We start from the raw sequence: 22155 nt of genomic DNA on the forward strand, positions 1-22155 counted from the left end.
ATATCTCTACAGCTGCTAAAGTAGAAATGACCTGAGTTCGAATTCCATCTGGAACGAGAAGCACATTCATAGACTGACTACTGACTCATTTTCAAACACTTACAGTCTTATATAGCGGTTGATAGGGGTTTACTTCATGAAACTTGAGTTCATTCCAGAAAATAGCAAACTTGCCAGAAAACACAAGCAATTTACATATTCTGGCTTCATTGTTTTTGTTGCTTCTGCCGTAATTTCAACCAATTCAATTCAATCCAATCCAACCCATCCCAGCCACATGTAACCACATTTCGGGTAAGTGTAGATTTTACAATATGTAAAATTTGAAACTGCACAGATGATGATGATGCATCGAATGCTCATGAACAGAAAAGTCATCGTGTGTATCAAGAAATAAGGACAGCATAGCTATTATCATAAAGTCAAAGTAATTCGCAATAAATGAGATGCTACTAACAATGATTTGAATGTTACGTGAATTCTGATCCTACAAAATCATTTCGATCATCCTTCGTTAATAAAAAAAAATCAAACGAAGAATTAAAGCATATTTTGAAACAAGCGGATTACTCGCATTATAATTCCTTATTTAGGTGAAATGCAGAAACCTAATCAACAAACATCTATAAAATACTCACTTCCGTTAAAGTTACCAATAGGAAGAAGAAGAAGAAATTGATGACAATAACATTAGCAAACTAATCCATATGTAAAAGGGGATGCAGTGAATTAATGCAAACAGTTGCACTGTCCTTGATACTTGAATACCATGGTTATGCTAAGGTATATTATGGTGTGTTGGTATGTGGATTCCTGACCAGAATCCCTATAGAAATTAATATAAAAAGTGGCAATCACAGTAATGAAAGTCATGCAAAAGAAAATATTTTGTGTAAGGTGGTTGTCAGGATTTGCTAGGTCTGCAGTGCACATCCACAGAATAGCAATATCACCGATATTATATTTTTTGCATCTATTCCCGTTAAAGACTCCTCTAATTGTTTCCCGACTTCGCGTGATTCCTAAAATTAAACACAATTCATGAAGATGACACTTTGACACCTAAGCATTGCAACACATTCGCTTTAATAGCCCGGGTGTGGGATCACAAATGCACACACCTTTGAGCAGACGTACAGATGGCGCAGTAGGTCAAATTCTTAGCGTTCCGGTGGTTTTAAATTGCCTTCTTGGCGGTGTAACCACCTAGAAATCAGTGGCTGTGATTGGTTATTTTATTAACCAATCTCATTGCACGTTGTCATGAGTTGGTCTTTTTTTTCTTCTAAGTTTCATCTTTTTTACGTGCATGAAGTGCCAAATGACGTGTTTAAGACACCGATATAGACAAGTAATTTTGTATAAATAATTTATAATTTTTTGTGCCCAAATTTACAATGTTTAAAAACAGTGTTGACGAGCTACAAAATGTCCAGTTTTCCGAGAGAAATTTCGCGGATTGTATGATTGATTATAGTCGAAGGAGCAGGAGCTGGAACTTGTGTATAAATAAGTTAGTAAAACGAGTTATTTCAGCCTTTCTTTGGTTCAATCCGGAAAAATAATAATTTTCCAAGTGATTATTTTTTCTGATTACTGTGCGTATTATATGGCTGTATTTAAAAATCGTATCAATATTCAAATTATCCGTGTCTCACTCTACTATTTGCCAATGATAATTTAATCTCACACTTCTGAATGGCACGCATGAAGCATAGCTGTTGTTCATTTGATCTTTATGCTTTCCATATTTAAAAATTACACTGACTGATAAATTAAAGTATTCACCGTTATCCTACAATTAACTGAACTAAACCAATTAAGATGAGTGCTGATGCGCTATGCATTCTTAAAACTTTCATACATCAATAACAATGCAACAATATGGTCAAATTGAGGTGAATTTTGTAGCACGGGTTGTCATAAGTCACACGACAGCACACTCAACCTAAATGGGTACGCGACGCCATTGTTGTATTTCGCCCCTTTTCGGGCACTGAACAATAAGGTACAAGCCATATTTCTGGGCAATTATGCAGTAAGATTTATATTAACGGAAACGTTTCTTTTGTGAAAACGGTTAACAGATTCCTTCTCGACTTAAAAACAGGGTGAAGTAAAAGCTGAAATCAAGTGATCATTCGGTAAAAATGTATTTGTCTGCGATGTACGAGATCAGTTTAAAAAGTCACTTAGAATTGATGTGAATGCGCAAAGAATAAGTGTTCTTCAAAGTGAATCCCCTTCCGCAGGACCACACTTATCGTCAGAAACAAAATTGAAATCCAATTTCCGGAAGATAAAATGGTCACCGTTGATTTTCGTTTACCTTCAAATTCAAATTTTTTTGAAAAAAACGGTGGTGTGTGTGTGGGGGGGGAAACACAAATCAATCTAACGGAGCCAGAAACAACGAGCATGGTGTTGCTGAACTTTGTGTGTGTGTGTGTGTGTGCGTGCGTGCGTGCGTGCGTGAGGTTTTTGCCCAAAGTCTGTTGCTTCTCTGTTAGCAGACATGAATTCTGCTGAAATGCGTTTTTTATGTTCAGATCGTTCGCAAGACTGAGTCCAATCCCATGTCGTGGAAATACCAGTTTCATAGGCTACTCATATACGTTAATCACCAATCATTGCAAACTTAACTGCGCACATTTTTCATATTGTGCGTGTGTAAAAATCTGTGGACGTTGATAGTATTTCCATCGCAAGGGTCACCTTGAGGTTCTTTTCTCTTTAAAAAGCAGAAAAACTAAAAAGACATGCAAACGTCTTTTTAGTTTCTGTGGAATTTCTTTTTAGTTTCGGTGATTTTGTGGAACCACATGGAGGTGATTCCACAGAATCACCTCCATGTGATATTTTCAATCAACTGTGTTTTATAAAAGTGTTATCAAAATTATTTTTCAATGGATCAATTCGATAATGTTATAATGTCAGACATATATAAATATTAATCAAATTATGTAATGTATGCAATGGATCATTATTAGGACTACTTCTATTAGGAGGAAACAGACGTTACTTCAGTCTTTCAAACTCTGCGAAAAATCTTCACGAAAAAAAAAATGTTTCGTAGTGTTTTGTGCAGATAGATGCTGCACGGTGACTAGAAGACTATATGTTATCTATATTTGCAAGTTAACTTGCAAATATCTGTACAGAGATATTTAACACCATCATAATAAAAATAATGAAGTCGACATCGAACTGTTATGATATACTGTATACCTAAAATCAGCTAATATTTATATTTCTCAAGGAGAGTAGGCAAGGCCGCTGAACTTCTAACTTTTAAATACAGGAGACAACCAATCTCTACCCTTATCCGTCAGTAAGAGTGCAAGGCTACCAATGATTTAAATAGGCATCAGGGAAGAAGATTGTGAAAGGCAACAGCTGTCATCTGGTGGTCCTTAGCCCTAAAACTATATATTGGAAAATTTCTTCACGAAATTTTCTAAAACTATATATTGGGAATAATAGAAATGCGACAGATGGTTTTAATTCTTGTAAGTCTACAAATCGTTCTTCAAAATCGTCCAACAGGTTGTTTAATTTTGCTCGATAGTTACTGATAGCTGTAGGAAGAATATCACATCCTGCAGTCGCTTTTTGAATGTCTTTTCACTTATATTTTTTTGAAAAAGTTGCAATTTTTTTTTAAACTAAAAATGCTCTGACTCAATTCTGAAATATTCTTGTCCTTGCCTTGCAGTGATACATTGAAATTTTGTAAATGTTCCATTATATAGGTAAAAAACATTAAGTCCTGGATCCATTCATTGTTTTTTAATTGCGGATATGATTGCTTTTTTATATATAGGAATTCGATAATAGGTTCCAATAAAGCTACAAATTTGTTCAATACATCGTGCGTAGATAACCATCTCACTATGCAGTACAACGATAAATCATTTATTTGTTCATTCAAATCAAGTTCATCAATAAAATTTCGAAACTGACGGTGGTTTTTTGCATTGGCCCGAATGAAATTTAAGATTTTTATGAGTGTTGTAAACACATGTTCAAAATTAAAGTGTTTTGCAACAAGATGTTCTCGATGCAAAATACAATGAATTGGAATGAAATCGGGAATGCTTTCATCTTTTTTTAAAAGTCCAATTAATCCTACATTCTTACCCACCATTGCTGCTGCTCCATCAGTAGCCACACTTACTAATTTACTTTTTTGGAACATTTTTAAGGGCAACATCAAAAGCTTCCTTAATATCAACGTCACGAGTACCATCTTTTAATGCTATTAAATCTAATAATTCTTCTCGCGTCACTCCGTCCTCAAGAACGAAACGAATAAAAATTGCTAATTGTGGTTGATCTGTAATGTCAGTTGATTCGTCAAGCGCCAAACTAAATGCTACACAATCTTTTATATCGTTTTCTAATTTTGATAATAAATCCACGTTTATTTTTGAAATTCAACGTTCAATTGTATGTCGTGAGGTAGGAATGTCGGTAATTAACTTTAAAAGTTTTGAATTATTAGGGTCCAGTGACTCAATTGTATCAAGAATGTTTATAATAAATTATAAATTTTGTCATGAAGTTAATTTGGTTATTAACTGAAGATTTCAACGATTTAAGCTTTTTAATTTGTATTTCAGATTTTTCTGGATATTGAGACGAAAACTCGCGATGCAATTTTTCATAATGACGTTTTAAATTCTCTACTTTGAAATTGCTCACTGTTGAACTATAGATGAGGCAAAAAGCTTTGCCATTTTTCTCAATAAAAGCACAGTCTTCTTCCCATTCTTCCTTAAAATTTCTATGTTCGTCGATATACTTCCGCTTCTGTTTATTTTCAAGAGTTATGTTGCAAAATATTCTATAATAAAATTTTAAAAATAAAATATTAATATTTAAATCATTTGAAATTTAAATTATTACCATTTTATTAATATAAAAGTACGAAATTCAGTAATGTATCTTTTTAAATTTTCTGACAAGGTAATATAAATATAACTACATTGCCGAACAGCATATGAACAACAAATTTCAACAAGCCACTCAAAAACATTGACCAATCGAGTAGCAAAATACAGCTTATTAGGGATAGCAAACAAACACAGTTGATTTTTAGAGAAAAACATTGATTTTTTCCACTTTTTTTTGGCTTTGCTTAAGAAAAATTATAAATATTTTTTATTTATTAGTTGAGCCGCAATAAAACTTAAGAGCCACATGCGGCTCGCGAGCCGCAGTTCGGATACCGTGGGACTATGCTATCGTTGATAGGGATGTTTTCTCACTGGTGCAGGACGCTAGAGTGAACAGAGGATTTGAAATTGGAAGTGATCACCATTTAGTTCTTGAGCAGGATAAAACTGAATTTCATATTGAAAAGAAGAACATGTAAGAAAGTTTTAAAGCGAATAAAAGTTGAGCAGCTCTCAAATGTGAACTGTAGAATAAAATACAGAAACATTATCCAAGAAAAAAAATGAAAGAGTTTGAGAGCAGGAATCAAACTTGGGAGATTCAGTGGCAAGCCCTGAAGAAAACACTGATTGAATTCAGCCAGAGAGGCATGTGGTGAGGTTGTGTGCAAGGATAGAATAATCAGAACTCCATGGTGGACACAGGAAGTTAAAGAGGCAGTGAAGGAAAGGAAGAAAGCATATCGAAAGTTCCTGACGAATAAGTCAGCTTGTGCTATTAGAGAATACAGAAAGAAATGTAAGAAAGCTAAACACTGTGTAAAATTAGCTAAACAAAAGCCACTGGAATACTTTGACATGAACATAGAAAATAAATATCAGGAAGGTGGCAAAATTTTCTGGAGGCTATTGAAAAAGCTCAGAAATACAGGAAAGAGTGCTGTCAAAGGAATTAGAGATGATAAAGGTGACATAGAAATAGGAGAAAAAGATATCCTTGATGTGTGGCGTAATTATTTCAAAAAATTGCTAAATGAAACAAGCAGTGACAGCCCAGTGGTAAAAACGCTCAACAGGCATGCAATCAGGAATACATATTCATACTGGAAGTAAAAAAAAAAGCCAATAAAAGCCTGAAATATGGAAAGCCAGCAGGAGTAGATGATATTCCACCAGAAATGCTCAAGTATGGAGGTATAAAAGTCTTGCATTGGCTGCACTGCATAGTTCAGAAGGCCTGGACAGAGAGACGAATTCCAGATGATTGGAGTAGAGCTCTCATAGTACCCATATATAAAAGGGAAATAAAACTGAATGTGAGAATTACACTCTTTCTGTGAATATTTGGCATCTTTGTGCTGGGCTATAACTAATCAATATCGTAATGTTTTACGCAAGTGTTACGATTTGTGACAATAAGCAGTGGCAAGATTTAAAAATACAGTACGTTATATACAGAAAAAATAATTTCTCTCGTTTATCAAAATTTAAAACACGTTTCGCATATTTGTTTTTTCTTATGCTGTGTCTGAAGACAATTATGGTCTGTAAATGGATCATCAGTTTTTCTTTCTTTAAAAAAAAATAAATAGGCATTATTGAACGAATATGCATTACGTCATGTTAATTAGAGTTCAATTATGATCCTTAACAACCCTGACTATAGTTTAAATGGTCATGAATTTTCCAGTCTAGGTTTTCAGATATTTATTAGAGTGACGGTTTGAATACCCGAGTACCAGCAAATTGTCATTTGCTGCTAAAACAGATATCAAATAAAATGAAATATAAATATGTGATAATAATAATGAAATTGAGTAAGCCTGTGAAACAAGTGTAATATGTTAAATCTTTATGTATCTTTCCAAGCAGAAGCTAAAGAAATAATTGCAGTTGTTAACGAATTAAAATATTTTTAACCGTTCTAATATTGGATGAAATATTACAAATTTTTATAAACTTTTAGGATTTCAGTAAAATTCATTATATATATATTTATATATATATATATATATATTATATATATATATATATATATATTTATATATATATATATTTATATATATATTTATATATATATATATTATATATATATTATATATATTTATATATATATTTATATATATATATATATTATATATATATTTATATATATATTATATATATATTTATATATATATATATATTATATATATATTATATATATATTATATATATTTATATATATATTTATATTATATATATATTTATATATATATATATATTATATATATATTTATATATATTTATATTATATATGGTGAGTATTTCGTTATTTAATAAAAATATATTAAATTTAATATAATATATATATATATATATTTATATTATAGATATATATATATTTATATTATATATATTTATATTATATATATTTATATTATATATATTTATATTATATATATTTATATATTTATATTATATATATTTATATTATATATATTTATATTATATATATTTATATTATATATATTTATATTATATTTATATTATATATATATATATATATATATATATATATATATATATATATATATATTTATATTATATTAGGATAACCAAGCAATTTTATATGCTTGGTTATTTTAGCTCCTAATCCCAAGTATGCAAACAATTCAGTTTGCATACTTGGGATTATATATATATTATATTATATATATATATATATTATATTATATTATATATATATTATATTATATATATATATTATATTATATTATATATATATTATATTATATATATATATTATATTATATATATATATTATATTATATTATATTATATATATATTATATTATATATATATTATATTATATATATATTATATTATATATATATTATATTATATATATTATATATATATATATTATATATATATATATATTATATATATATTTATATATATATATTTATATATATATATTTATATATATATATTATATATATTATATATATATATATTATATATATATATTATATATATATATATATATATATTATATATATATATTTATATATATATATTATATATATTATATATATATATTTATATATATATATTATATATATTATATATATATATATTATATATATATATTATATATATTATATATATATATATTATATATATATTTATATATATATATTATATATATTTATGTATATATTATATATATATATTTATGTATATATTATATATATATATTTATGTATATATTATATATATATATTTATGTATATATTATATATATATTTATATATATATAAAAGGACAGATGGTGAGTATTTCGTTATTTAATAAAAATTTCTGAATCGATAATATTCAAACTAATTCCCTTTGGAGAACGAATGGCACTAGAAGAATTTTATTTTTTTATTAGTTAAATTCTCAGAGACTCTGGGATCAGAATTTTCAATCAGCCTTTAAGGGGGGGGGGATGGATAGAGAGAGAGAAAAAAAAAACTGAAGCGGAAGCTAATACTTTGTGGACACTGATAACTTCTCAATTTTTTCTTTCCTCCATTAACAATATTAATATTTTTTAAAATGATTTTTGCTTAAATGCTTTGCAATACTGCCCCAGCCAGTATGAGATGCTATTTAAATAGGCTTTTGCTTTTGGTACTATCCTGGCACGTTAGGAAACTGCATTTATTTACCGACTCCAGTGGGGGCTCGTGGCTTGAAATCGTGGGAGTGCTGCAACTTTCAAAATATACATAATGTAAGTACAATGTATACGCGTTTGGATAAAATATCGAAATTATGGTAAAAAAAATTTAAAAAAGTAAATAAGCATGAAAAAATAGTGTTTATTATCGATAAAATTATACATTTTGGTATAATTCAAAATTACTTAAAAATAAAATATATTCTTCTTTTTTGTTTCATGAAAAAATATTTCATGTAACATTCCTTTAATTGTAATTAAAGGAAGGGATTTACAATTTTTGGATATTACAATTAAATCTTTAATTGTAATGTCCAAATATTTAAAGAGACGGAGTAAACATGATAAGCACTACGAACACTCTACCTACTGTCACAAACTACATATAAACAACAGTGGAACTGCGCGACGGACAGTGCCGCATTACGCTAATAGCTCGCATAAAAATATAATATATATATTTATATATATTATATAAATTAAATATATAAAATCCATTCCTTTAATTGTAATTAAAAGAATGGATTTATAATTTTTGGACATTACAATTAAAGGTTTTAATTGTAATGTCCAAATATTTAAAGAGACGGAGTAACGATAAGCACTACGAACACTCTACTACTGGCACAAACAACATAAACAACAGTGGAACTGCGCGACGGACAGTGCCGCATTACGCTAATAGCTCGCGTCTCACTATGACGTGCATATGCTTGCGCACGTAGCAATATGACACTGTGGTAAACACAGTGCTGCTAGCGTCCTTTGCCCTCCTAAGTGCTACAAGACGGATTTTTATTATTTTTTATACAAAATATGAGAATTGTATAGTATTATTGATGATAAAATTAAATATTACAAGCAAATATAAATAAATTAATCAATATATTTATATATCGAGAAAAACTGGGGGTGCTGCAGTTCCGCAGTGCTTATGCACGAGCCGCCCCTGTTACCAACATAAAGGCAGTCAGAATAATTATCATGTTTACTACGTTCATCATTCCATTCCCATTTCCCCTTGCATGTTAGGCTCAATGGCCTGTCGCGGGTAAGAAACTTCTCTTCTGTGAAACCTGATTAATGCTGAGGAGGTAGTTAATCTTATCTGCATAATGCATTTCAGTGTATTATTGTCTGGATTCTTCTGGCCAGTTTAGCTGTTTTGAGGGATGAATGAAATTCTGAAGGAAAAACTCTGCCACCGCCGTTTGAGACTGGATATCTCACCTTCAGTTGAAATGCTCCAATCAAAAACTCGAATCCTTCCTAGGCAGGATTCGAGCCAAAGTCTTTCAAACTAAAGGACATCGTCAAAACTGATTTGAGTTATGGAGGTTCTTGCATCCAATACATATATTTATTTATTCTTCTCTTCTGTTCAATATTTACTATAAAAAATAATAAAATCGAAATTCTCGCTGTTTAAACTTAAAATATTAATTACCAAATTATTTTACCTCATTCTTCAGTTTTAATCAGGAATAAGAAAAAGCTTTCCATCCCCCTCTTTCTCTCATCTACAGAAAAGCAATAGTCTACACGTGAGAAGTACTACTACCTTTCAAATAGGAATAAACATCTGCAGATAATACATAAGTAATTTAAACATATGCTAGATGTAACTCTGTTTCCGTCATGTCTACGCAGTGTATGCACAGTTGACAAAATTCACATGAGAATATTACGCAACTTTTGGTCATAAATGCAATAGCAATAAACCTGTTTTTGTTAAGACTTGCTATTACGTAAGACTTGACCAAGTCACAGTTGTTGTTGTTTTTTAATCTTCGTGTAATCGAATACAAATATTCAAAATGATCTTGCCGGTTTCGAATATTTATTGTGCATATCTTCTGCATAATACAGTTATACGCTGAGTAATAAAATAAAACTGGTCTGCCTCAGTAGTTATGTCGGTAAACGTCAGAGTTTGAAACTGCAGCTTGGAATTCCGCATAAGGCAGAGATGTTTGTTAAAGTCTACTGTGGACGAGCTTGGGTAGGTTTTTAACTTCCTCAGGTAAAGGTCTCTCTAGGTTTTACTGCCAGATACACATGAACGTTGGAAAAGCGCTGCGAACAATGTTATGGTTGGACAGAACGTTACTAGAGTGCGCCTGTTAGCAGGCTATGATCACTGTACCCATGGAGCGTAATGTATAAGTAGAATTTAAAATAAATAAGCAAAAAATTAGAACTCAGTAGCTGATTTTTTTAAAATTTAGCTAATTGTTTTATTTGCTGATCCTCTTAGAAGCTATAGAGAAATATGTCAGAAAACTAAATCGTGCGTAAAAGTCAATAAAGCGAGAAATTTTCGGTAAGGATACAAAATATAAATATCACGAAAGTTACGCAAAAATATACACGCAGAAATGCGAAGGGCGCACAAAAATGGAATAAAATAATAAAATATGGTTAAAAACTGAAAACAGTGATATTCTGGATATTTGGAACGATCACTTTGAAGAATTATTTAAATGATTCCGGATAACCATAACAGAGGACGTATCGTACCCATCCAGAAAAAATGGTGTGAAAACTGAAAATGTCAATTACAGAAAAATTCCTACATAAGTTGACTTGAGAAAATAATAAGAAATTATTGAAGTGTGAAAACTGGTGGGGGAAAAAAAGTTAGTTTCGAGTCAAACAGGAGCTGTCAGGATGAGATTTTTACTTCAAGAAGATCGTGAAAAGGTATACGAAAAAATGTCATGGAAAAAATGTTCAAAACATTTTTTCAAATAGGAATAAATATCATATGGCAATATAATATGAATTCATATGGCAAAGGAAACCTTATTTGCAATATGTGTATAACTTATATTTAAGTTGAAATTCGGTTGCTATGTTTGAAAGGATTTCAAGATGAGTTGACGTTAAATCAGATAACAGACAAGGTTGTACGCGATTTCCACTATTCTGTGTAATTATATCGATCATATTGCTTGCCGAGGTAGCTGAGTGGAGCACGTTTACGCCTTGCTTTAAACAGGATCCTAATTCGAATCCAACTGTGACAAGCATGCTTATAGAAGTATAGGTTGAAGATGATTTTCTTAGCCCAGTGCATATTGGAGGTCTGAAGTGCCGCCTTTGAAAAGCATCATGCCGATACAGCATGGTTCTAATTTGGTTCTAGATTAGCTTAAACACAGTTAATATATGTATATGGCCTAATATCAGAATCTGATATATTACACTCAGGTCTTTATCTTCAGTCAAATTGAGCCAACTACTATATAATTATTTGGTTTAAAAAATAAGCAGCAAAAATACTAAGAACTATGAAAATAGTAGGAAAAAACAAACTCCATTCCAGTAGTGAATCTAAAGAACAAGATGCAAACAAATTATTTAAGCACATTTTTTGTGAGGAAGACAAATTAAATATGGAAATTAATAACAGAATAAGTAAAGGCTGGTACAATCAGTTAAATAAATTTGCATGGAACAATAAAGAAATCAGCGTAAAGATCTAAACTAGCAGTATAAAAGATAGCGTTCAAGCCTTTAAAATACGGAGAGGCGAGTTAGAAATAAAATTGATCAAAAACTGAAGACCACGGATATGAAAGTTTAAGAAAATTATGGGATGTAAATGGGTGGCTTTAATGACAAAATTGTAATAAAAACGAAGATAAAACAGATTCTGAGAATATTAATATTTAAGAATGCGTAAGCGGAGCTAATCTAAGACGCTAATGTTACTTAAACAGAACGAGAAATGAAAATTTGTAATACAAGTGTTTTTGAAGCAAATGCGGGAAAAGACAAACAGGAAGACCAGGATATAAATGGGTTAATACAAGTAGGTGTTTTTAGAGTAAAAGCAAAAGCTGATCAAATCAGAGGCGTTTATGAATAACAGAACAGCTTGCAAATGGCTGGTAAGAAATTAGTAATGAAACTATAATTGTATTAGACTGTAATGATATCCTACAGATCCTATGATGGTACATGCAAGAAGTATGACAATGATAATTTTAATATGAATATCAAGAATTATTACATATCATTTCCTTCCACCGACTAGAAAAGATAATCTTTTTTTTTTCTTTTTCTTTTTTTTTCATTAACATTTTCAAACTATGCTCTAGGGCAGTGGTTCCCAACATTTTTTCCACTTGTGTACCCCTTTTAAACCCATTTCTATAAATTGTACTCCTTGTTTTTAAAATAGCTGCTTTTAAATACTGACACTTTTGTTCAGTGCCAATAACTGAACACTTTTGTTCAGTTATTGACTTATACTCAGTCAATAACTGAACTTGTGATCACTTGTATTTGGTGATCGAACTAAATAACTGAACTAATAAAGCGTCAATAACGCGTACCAACGGTTGGGGAACCGATGCGCTCTAGAGCGTCTCATCGAGAGACTGTAGACAATGAAAATTATGTACACAATGTGAATAAGAGAATTTTTTACAGTGTGACATGTTCTATTTATCATGAGAGTATATTTCACGCCCTAAAGATAAAATATGATATTTGAAAATCTCATAAAAATGCAGTCCCTATGCTTATTTTAAGGAATGCATAATTTAATAAATTTACTTATTAGTTAATTTAATTATCTCATATTTCATTTTAGAACTAACAAAATCAAAAATATTAAGAATTAGAATAAAAAGCCAAAAGGCTAGTTTTCTGGCAATTGAATAGATATTAAATGGATAAGAATACTATATTTTTATATAGCCAGTAAGTGAAACTCAAGATCGATCTTGAGTTTCACTTACTGGCTATATAAAAATATAGGATTCTTATCCATTTAATATTAAGAATTATCAAAATCACATCTCATTTTGTGCTTATCTAAAAGAGTACGTAAAAAATCAACACTCAGCACTACATAAAGTCAGGAGTTACACACCCGCTTAAAGGATACTTTTCTTCGTTCAATGTTTGGAGTACAATATGTAAGCAGACATTTAAAATAATACAGTAAGGCCGACCTTAATAGTTTGTAGTACCCAGTAGAACGCTGGTAGCGATATTTTGGAGGCTGATTTATATCTAGTAAAGCTCCATAGATAAATCTCTAGTCAACTGTAGAATGTGTTTCGAAGGTGTGAGCCCAGGGCAACTGCCTTGCTAATGATCAAAGCTAATGCATTCCTGTATACGTACAATGTATGAGATACTGTCTTGGAACACGACATTAGAGCGTACTAATTACATTCTACGAGAGTGATGTTACTAACTTCAGGGAAAAAAAAAAAACACAAAACATTAACTTTCAATTTTTGGTGATCTATTATCGCTGATGTTGGGTAAAATAATAATAATAACAATTCTCATTCTCTTACTCACCACTCTCTTGAGCACCTCTTCCTTTGACTTGCTTGTTCTACCATTTTAAAAAATTTCTTCCGTCCGAAAAATACCTTTTAGCAACTCAAATATTGCAATCATATTACTTCATTGGTTTCTATTAAACACCCCGCAAACCCCATGCATCAGTCTGTCCACACAGTCCTGAATTCACCTATGTAACCTACCTTTATATCTGATGTGTCTAAATTTATATCTAATTTAAATTAGTGCAGATATTTGATTTATATCTAATATCTTCACTAAAAGTTATTCTTCCCTTCCAAACCCTAGTGAAGAGATCTGAGCAGAGTAGTTTATATATGGTCTAATCAGAGTCTTATATAATAAAACCACCAATGCCTTATCTGGGTTGGTCAACGTCGTTCATAGGTTGTAAGAAATCTGCTCAGTTACCTTTATCACCACTGGAATATTTTTTCGTATTCGACAATTAAGAAATGGGCTGCCGAGTTTAAACGTGGCCATACCAGCCTTGAAGATGATCCACGTGAAGGACGTCTAAAGAGTGTAACAACACCAAAAATCATTGATCAAGTGCATGATATGGTGTTGGATGACCAGCAAGTCCGAGTGCGTGAAATTGCTGAGACCACAGGCATTTCAAAAGAAGGTGTAGGATATATTTTGCATGAAGAATTGCAAATGAAAAAACTTTGCGCAAGATGGGTGCCGCGCTTGCTCACAGCAGATCAAAAACGCACTCGCATGAAAATCTCTGAACAGTGCTTGGAGAGTTTTAACAAGTATAAAAATGATTTTGTGCGTCCATTTATTACTATGGATGAGACTTGGATTCACCATTACACACCAGAATCCAAACAGCATCAAAACTGTGGAGAGAAGCTGGTTGTTCATCGTCAAACAAGACAAAGTCGGTTCCATCAGCAGGAAAGGTCATGGAATCGATGTTTTGGGATGCTAAAGGCATTTTGTTTATTAATTATCTTGAAAAGGGTAAAACAATAACGGGGAATATTATTGCGATATTTTAACTAGACTAGACGAAAAAATTAGTGAGAAAAGACCCGGTTTGCAGAAGAAAAACATCATCTTTCATCAGGACAATGCACCTGCCCACAAAGGTGTTTTGGCAATAGGAAAATTAAGGGATCTGCACTATGAATTGTCGGAACATCCACTCTATTCCCCAGATTCGGCTCCATATGACTTCTATCTCTTCCTCGCTGGTCAGTGTTTATCTTTGAATCAAGAGGTGATTGCAGCTGTAGAGGGAGTATTTTGCGGATCTTACTGAGAACCCCTACAGGGACGGGATAATGGCGCTGGAGCATCACTGGAATAAATGTATTAGTCTTATGGGAGAATGTGTTGAAAAATAAAAGTAATTTTTAAATTATAAATTCGTTTTTTCATTGTTAGGCCGAGAACATTTCAGACCACCCTTGTATAAATCTGTAAATGTAAGATGAATCAGATATGTAAGTTCTACCATTAAAAAATATACAAATAATTTTGTAATGGCTAGGGATTGTTTTTTCAGAATCAAAGTTTCTCATAACGCGTTTTATTTAACTTGTATATTTGCATATTATAGCATCTGTCCTCCAGTGAGCTACAGTATAACTTGAACTGCTAACCGGCGATTACTTTGCTCTCCTCCCGCTTGATGAAGAGTCTCACCTCACAGTTTCGAAACAAAAGACCTAAAGAGGATACTAGGCAAGTAGGGAAGTTCAGATTACTGTCAGTTATCTGATAATACTAGGAGACAAACTTGGTAAAACAGTCTGGTTGAGTTGAGAAGTTATTTTTCGGTCTATAAAGACTAGCGTACGTTGGGGGCGGGGGGAATAGATGAAATATAAAAAGACAAAAGCACAGTAGCAAACAATTTACGTAAATTCGCATTTCAATTATAAATAACTTATATTTGAAAACATAAGCCAAATATCACTTCTAGAAATTGTGTATTTGGATATGTTTTGTGGATACTTAATCTCCATAATTTATCCTCTTCATCTTTATTTGTTCAGCAGCAAATATTCCATAATGTTTACGTTTTTAAAGGGTATACAACAGCGGGAATACCAAACGAATACGTTTGGGAGGTCACTGTTAAGTGCTTGTTTGATTCGCAGGTCAAAGGATATGCAATAATAAATTTCTCGTTTTCAATGAGAGCAATACTGGCCTATCTCTAATTAACAACGATAATGTTTGAAGCTTACATAATTTTTGGAATACCAATACTAATCTGATCCTTTTGGAATCTCAATGTTTGCGAATATCTTTAGCAGTAGATGATTTTCATCTTCTGATGTGAAACTAACACCGTGTTTATTGAAAGGGCCTGAGGTAGTTACAAAATGCACCATGTTCAGACTCTAGAATAGTGTTCCGGAATTATCTGACCAAAAGTCTCGCTAATGTGATACATATATTAGTACCATGAAATGACACACTGAAAGATGATGCAGAAAAACTACCATAAATAGTTCAACATATTTTAAATCTGCACTTAGAAATTTAATAGTTCAATCTATTTTTGTAGGTGAAATTTTCATAACAAATCGTAATAAGTGAATGCCCCAGCCCTCTTTCTCAAGACCGTAATTCTTTTATTTTTCTTTCCAGTTAAAATAACGGTATTATGTCTCTATGCTATTTTCGCAGTTCAACCAAATTAAAACTGAAATGGGTCTGATATGAAAAGTTGCTTAATGGAAATAAGAATTATTCCATCGTTTCTATTGATGGCACCATACGGTTATTAGTGTCTAGCGCATGATGATCTTTCCTTTTTTGTTGTTGCATTACAAATGTCTTTAACTTTCCAGAACGATACCTTAATAATGCCTTATTTAAAAGATAACTATCTCGCACAACGAAACATGCTGTAGAAAAACTACCAAAATAAGAGGGGGGAAATACTTTGATTGCATAAAGAAGGCTTCGAGGTAGAGGAAGTAAAGTACCAGCTGATCAGCATCTCTGGAGAGGTGGCCAAGGAACTGGAGAAGTTGGTTAAGAGAAAAATCCAGGAATGGATAGATAGGAATCGAATACTGTGGGGCGGTGAGGGGGAGGATACACAATGATTCCATCCTTGTTGTTGTATTACAATTTTCTTTAACTTCCCAAAGCAATGACTTAATAATTCCTTGCTTAAAAAATAGCTCCTCTAACACAACGAAAGATGACGTAGAAAAATTAGTAAAATAGTTGAATATATTTTAAATCTATACTTATGAATTTTAATAGGCTTTAATGGCTCAATTCATTTTCGATCTGTGATAGTAGTTCAATCTATTTAGGAATAGATTGAACTACTATCACCACCTGCTTTTACAAAATCCTCTTTTAAGCTTAGACCGTAATCAAACATTATGCGTTAAGCTTAATATTAATTGAAACTAAAATTATTGCTACCAGCGTAAAATAACGGAATAAAAAATATACTGATTTTTTTTTTATTATTCTAGAATGCTAAAACAGAAATGAATCTTACCTCTTCTAAATTAAAGTACCGTGACAAAGAAATGCTTAATTAAAATATATCGTATTTTAATTTCAGTTCGAGTTATGTTTAGATGTTTTCCTAAATGCTGATATTGGAAAGAATAACTTTGTTTTCTCCTCCGGTCTTTTTTTTTTTTTTAACCAAATTAACTAAATTATTCAAAACATCACACGGTTCACGTAACGTAAACACTTTCACGTGAATTGACATGATCAGCCAAATATTTATAGTTTCTCTTTCATGTACATAATTTGCGTACAACTAAATTAAGGCGATAAGACTATTATTTTACTTCCTTAAAAATAACATAAACTTATTTGACCAGTTATTTCGACATCATTAGAAATGACAGGAAATATTTCAACCATATTTCGTATAAAAAATATTTTTTATATGAAATATGTTTTCACCAGTTCAAAATAAATTAAAAAAAAAAGTATGTTTAATGTTTACGGGGAAGTATCTAGTAAATATACCACATGCTGCCGTTTATTTGCAATAATAAATCCAATATTATTAACTCATGTTACGACATGTTGTCTGCAAATAAACATCAGTGTGAGTGGGACTGAAGAAGTTAAAATACCGAGAAAAAGGAGCAGCCTGAGAAGGCTTCAATTTGGCATATGGTTTGTGTTCTTAATAGCGAAACCGGTCTCACCGTGCCAGGGCTTGTTTATTTAATTATGACAAGAAAACAGATTTTCCATCTTTTTCTGCGATAAAAAATTTTGAAGCATCAAATGTGAACAGCACCTTGTAAAATAAACGCATTCCCATTTTTCATATCTTTAAGAGATTTCATTCGCTTATTAAATTTAAAAATCAACAGAAAAGCAAGAAATAACATTGTATTTTATAAACATTATTGCAAATAAAAAAAGAAACAAATATTGGCCATTCGTAATCACTAAATAACAAACTGACAATATCTGGAAAGAATAACTAAAAATTTTCAACAGTGTGTTAAAGCATCTGCTAGTAAAGAACGCTTTCATTTAAGTTTGAGATTCAGGGCCGGACTTGACATATCGATACATTTGCAACAAAATTCTAACGTTATCGCACGGTAACGAATTTTTATTTGAAGAGTTTCTAAATCACTAAGCCCAAAAGTTGGTATGTAGAAACTCCTCATGTACGCACGGCTTTATTTGTAAACAACTCATTACGTTACGAAATATATCTAAAAAATGAGTACCTCTTAGCTACAAAACGAATGCACCTTTTACTGTTCTAAGAGAACCGACATTGTATTTAAATTCACATTTACTGCGGAAAAAATCCATGGAATAATCCCTACATATATAATCCATGAAAAAAAAACAATAAAATAATAATAATTATTATTATTATTATTTTAACGGTGTCTCCATGGAGTAAAAAGACTCATCACGGGAGACCCGACACTGACACACTAACCATTATTTACATAATACCTGTCATACCTCTCCTTAAATTCATTCACAGTTGAAGCATTCACAACCACCTTTGGCAAAGCATTCCACCCATTCACAACCCTCCAAGTAAAAAATCTAGTCCTAACACCCTTGTTAACCACACTCTTACACAATCTCCAGGGATGGCCCCTCGTTCTCTCACTTCCTGCACTGGTCTTAAAAATATCATCAATATCAATCCTGTAAAATTAGTTTAACAATTTAAATACCTCTATCATATCTCCTCTCCTACGTCTATCAGCTAGCTTTTGGAGCCCACAGATCATCAATCTATCCTCATAGGGAACATCCCACAGACCTGCAACAATCTTTGTAACCCGCCTCTGAATCCTCTCCACCACTTCCGCATCACCAAGAAATCCTGGCGACCAGATCTGTGCACAATAGTCCAAATGCGGCCTTATTAATGCCTTATAGAGTGGAACAATAACTTCCCTATCCCTGCTTGTTAGTGTGTTCCTCAACAACCATGTAATTTGATGTGATGTTTTGTCAATCTTTGCAATATGCCCTTTAAACTTAAGTTCTCTGTCCACAATAACTCCCAAGTCCCTTGTCTCATCAACTTCTTGCAGTTCAGTTCCGTTAATATAGTAAACAGCATGCGATGTCCTCCCGAAGTGCATCACCTTACACTTAGCCACGTTGAACTGACAGCCATTTACCTTAGTCCATACCGTCAGCCTATTTAAGTCATCCTGTAAGATATTTACATCATTTGAATTGGTTATCGCTCCTCCCAATTTTGCATCATCAGCAAACAAGTCGATATTTCCATTCAAGGTATTTCCAATATCATTGATGTACAAATTAAACAATAGAGGGCCAAGCACTGAGCCCTGAGGTACACCACTAGTCACTTGCCTTTTCCTGGACTCAGCTCCTCCGTAAACCACTCCTTGATATCTGTCCACCAGCCATCGTTTAATCCAAATCACCATCTTCGGATCCATACACATTTGCTCTAATTTATATAACAGAGTTCCATGTGGAATCCTGTCAAAAGCCTTTAAAAAGTCAAGCAGTACCACTGAGTAAGGATTTCCTTTATCCAAATCCACTGTTACTTTATTATAGAAAGTTCACAAAACCATGTTGCCCCTTATAAAGTAATATATTGCTGTCCACCCAGTCCTGAATTCTAATTTTTACCAATTTCTCCAAAATCTTAATCACCACTCCAGATATATTGATTGGTCTATAATTTGCAACCTTAGTCTTAGAGCCTCCCTTGTGTAATAGAACTATTTTCCCCTCTTTCCACTCTACTGGCACTTTACCAGAAGTGAGGCTTAAATTAAACATACTGGTTAGAGGAGTTGTTAATTCTCTTGCACATTCTCGTAACACATGGGCCGATATTCCATCTAACCCAATGGCAGTGTTAGCATTAAGGTTCTTTAATATATTAAGCACCTCAATTTCGTCTATCTCTAGACTCTCATCAGTCAATGGCACATTTGACACTGCATTATCACTACCAAGATGGTACACTTTTGCGAAATGATCACTAAGCAACTCAACTATTTGATTAGCTTCTGTAATTTCCCTACCATCAACACTTTTTAAAGTAATTTTTCCATGGATATTCTTCCTTTTACTAGCCACATAGCGAAAGAACTCTTTAGGGTTTCTTTTGGATTCATCAGCTAGCTTCCTCTCATAATTAGCTTTGGCTTTCCTTACCATACAGGTTACTCTCTTTGCCTGTACCTTGTATTGCTCATTGGAACGCTCATCATCTTTTTCTTTATACGTCCTCCAGAACCTTTTCTTTATCTGCAACTCCTGTTTAACAGTATTATTCATCCATTTACTCCTACTTGATTTCTCCTTCTGACTCTGGGAATACAGTCTGATACAGCTTTCTTCAAATACTCCTTGAAAATCTCCCACGCACCATCAACATCTCTCCCCTTGAAATTCTCATGCCATAGTACAGCTGAAAGCTGACTTCTCAGCTTGTCAAAATCACCAGCCTTGTAATTCCACATATACAGATTCTTAATAGAATATTCAGCACATTTTACAATCTCCCAGGTCAAGACCACATGATCGCTTTCCCCAAGTGGAGACATTGTAACTAAATTACTTATTAATATGTTCTCCGATGTTATGACCAGATCTAACACTCTAGAATCTCTTGTCCCTTCCATCACATGGATGTCTTAGGTAATTATCTCTTAACGAGTGTATAAACTCCATTTCTTTTGTTCCTTGTGACCATTCCTTCCCCCAATCTATGTTCCAAAAGTTAAAATCCCTCATAATAATAATTATTTGACCTTCACTCATCGTGCTAATTTGCCAATACATGCTATCTACATTCTCCCTTATTCCCCTTCGATTATAGCAACAACCAATTACATATTTCCCCTTGTTAATCTCTATCTCACACCAAACAGCCTCGAATGAACTGCCCTCTACATACCTGTCACAGTGAGGTACTTCTATCTTTTTTTTTTGGCTTTAATGCTTCGTCCATTATTAATACCCCCCCCCCCCATTCTGTCATCTCTGTCCTGCCTGAAAATACTGTATCCCTTACATTCAATCCCAATAACTATATCATTCTTAGTTAACCAAGTTTCGCTAATTCTTATAATTTTTGGCCATGTTGTACTAAGTAATGACAAAAATTCTTCACACTTATTCCTAATACCTCAAGCATTAGTATACATAAACTGCAATACTCCGTTCCTCCCATAATCTCCCTGTGTGCGAATTAGCCCACTCTGTATATTAATATTCTGCGAACAATTAATCCCAAATTCACAGCGATTAATGACCTTAGCACTATTTACAGCTGACTCTATCACCGGCCTCCCTAGCAAATCCCATTTCCCTGTTTTTGTTATTATTATTATTATTATTATTATTATTATTATTATTATTATTATTATTATTATTATAAAGAAGGGCCTAAGGCCTATGTACCTTTTCTACGAATGTTCTACCTTTTCTACTTTTTTACTAATCCACGAATAAAAAATAAAACCAATAATCAGCAAAAAAAAAAAAACTTTGAAGCGGAATAATAACTCACGCTATATAAACTCTAAATTTAATTGAACCGCTTCACAACCAGCATGTTTTCTGTTGTAAGCCTGCTAAAAATTCTCATCAGTGTGTTACAGCATCTGCTAGTAAAGAACGCTTTCATTTAAGTTTGAGATTCAGGGCCGGACTTATATATTGACACATTTGCAATCGGTATTCCAGAAGACTGGTACCTTATACAGCTGAGACAACTATCT

At 32.3% G+C, this 22155-nt stretch overlaps 1 protein-coding gene across 4 annotated transcripts in view; it reads right to left on the reverse strand.

The window, feature by feature from the left end:
• Window positions 1-22155, reverse strand: part of LOC150102799 (cyclic AMP-responsive element-binding protein 3-like protein 1) — a 384285-nt gene that overhangs the window by 357546 nt on the left and 4584 nt on the right. The window contains exon 1 of one of the 4 annotated variants that reach the window (XM_090399325.1): window positions 17427-17502. The exons of 1 other annotated variant lie outside the window; for it this stretch is intronic. The gene's annotated coding sequence lies outside the window, so the exon portion shown is untranslated. Of the gene's footprint in view, window positions 1-10068; window positions 10104-13929; window positions 13962-17426; window positions 17503-22155 lie in introns of those variants that run through there. 2 more of the 4 variants (XM_090399327.1, XM_090399328.1) reach the window with 2 other exon arrangements.

This window comes from Typopeltis vanoorti, chromosome 10, assembly GCF_054136105.1.
Source record: "Typopeltis vanoorti isolate ZY-2024b chromosome 10, IOZ_Tvanoo_1.0, whole genome shotgun sequence".
Lineage (NCBI taxonomy): Eukaryota > Metazoa > Arthropoda > Arachnida > Uropygi > Thelyphonidae > Typopeltis > Typopeltis vanoorti.